This window comes from Pagrus major, chromosome 8, assembly GCF_040436345.1.
Source record: "Pagrus major chromosome 8, Pma_NU_1.0".
NCBI classification, from domain to species: Eukaryota; Metazoa; Chordata; class Actinopteri; order Spariformes; family Sparidae; genus Pagrus; species Pagrus major.
This window is the reverse complement of record NC_133222.1, coordinates 24091739-24093221: the sequence shown is the minus strand read 5'-3', so window position 1 is coordinate 24093221 and position 1483 is coordinate 24091739. Positions and strand designations below refer to the sequence as shown.

Genomic DNA, 1483 nt, shown 5'->3' with positions numbered 1-1483 from the left:
GTTGAAGCACCTTTGGCACCAATTACAGCCTCAAGTCTTTTTGAGTATGATGCTACAAGCTTGGCACACCTATCTTTGGGCAGTTTCTCCAATTTTTCTCTGCAGAACCTCTCAAGCTCCATCAGGTTGGATGGGGAGCGTCGGTGCACAGCCATTTTCAGATCTCTCCAGAGATGTTCAATCAGGTTCAAGTCTGGGCTCTGGCTGGGCCACTCAAGGACATTCACAGAGTTGTCCTGTAGCCACTTCTTTGTTATCTTGGTTGTGTGCTTTGGGTCGTTGTCCTGTTGGAAGATGAACCTTCACCCCAGTCTGAGGTCCAGAGCGCTCTGGAGCAGGTTTTCATCAAGGATGTCTCTGTACATTGCTGCAGTCATCTTTCCCTCGATCCTGACTAGTCTCCCAGTTCCTGCCGCTGAAAAACATCCCCACAGCATGATGCTGGCACCACCATGCTTCACTGTAGGGATGGTATTGGCCAGGTGATGAGCGGTGCCTGGTTTCCTCCAGACATGACGCTTGGCATTCAGGCCAAAAAGTTCAAGCTTCGTTTCATCAGACCAGAGAATTTTGTTTCTCATGGTCTGAGAGTCCTTCAGGTGCCTTTTGGCAAACTCCAGGTGGGCTGTCATGTGTCTTTTACTGAGGAGTGGCTTCCGTCTGGCCACTCTGCCGTACAGGCCTGATTTGTGGAGTGCTGCAGAGATGGTTGTCCTTCTGGAAGGTTCTCCTCTCTCCACAGAGAGACGCTGGAGCTCTGTCAGAGTGACCACTGGGTTCTTGGTCACCTCTCTTACTAAGGCCCTTCCCCCCCGATTACTCAGTTTGGCCGGGCGGCCAGCTCTAGGAAGAGTCCTGGTGCTTCCAAACTTCTTCCATTTACGGATGATGGAGGCCACTGTGCTCATTGGAACCTTCAATGCTGCAGAATTTTTTCTGTACCCTTCCCCAGATCTGTGCCTCGATACAATCCTGTCTCGGAGGTCTACAGACAATTCTTTGGACTTCATGGCTTAGTTTGTGCTCTGACATGCACTGTCAACTGTGGGACCTTATATACACAGGTGTGTGCCTCACTAAATCATATCCAATCAACTGAATTTACCACAGGTGGACTCCAATCAAGTTGTAGAAACATCTCAAGGATGATCAGTGGAAACAGGATGCACCTGAGCTCAATTTTGAGTGTCATGGCAAAGGCTGTGAATACTTATGTACATGGTATATTTTCGTTTTTTATTTTTAATAAAGTTGCAAAAATTTCAAGCAAACTTCTTTCATGTTGTCATTATGGTGTATTGTGTGTAGAATTGTGTGGAAAAAAATGAATTTAATCCATTTTGGAATAAGGCTGTAACATAACAAAATGTGGAAAAATTGAAGCGCTGTGAATACTTTCCGGATGCACTGTATTATAAGATACCTATCTTCTTTTTTATGACTTGTGAAAAATTATTCTTTTTCTGAAACAAAGCACATATAT

General features: G+C 45.5%; 1 pseudogene; it reads right to left on the bottom strand.

Annotated features, from left to right (window-relative positions):
• Nucleotides 1–313: 313 nt before the first annotated feature.
• On the bottom strand, nt 314–1010 carry LOC141001647 (uncharacterized; annotated as a pseudogene).
• Nucleotides 1011–1483: the final 473 nt, after the last annotated feature.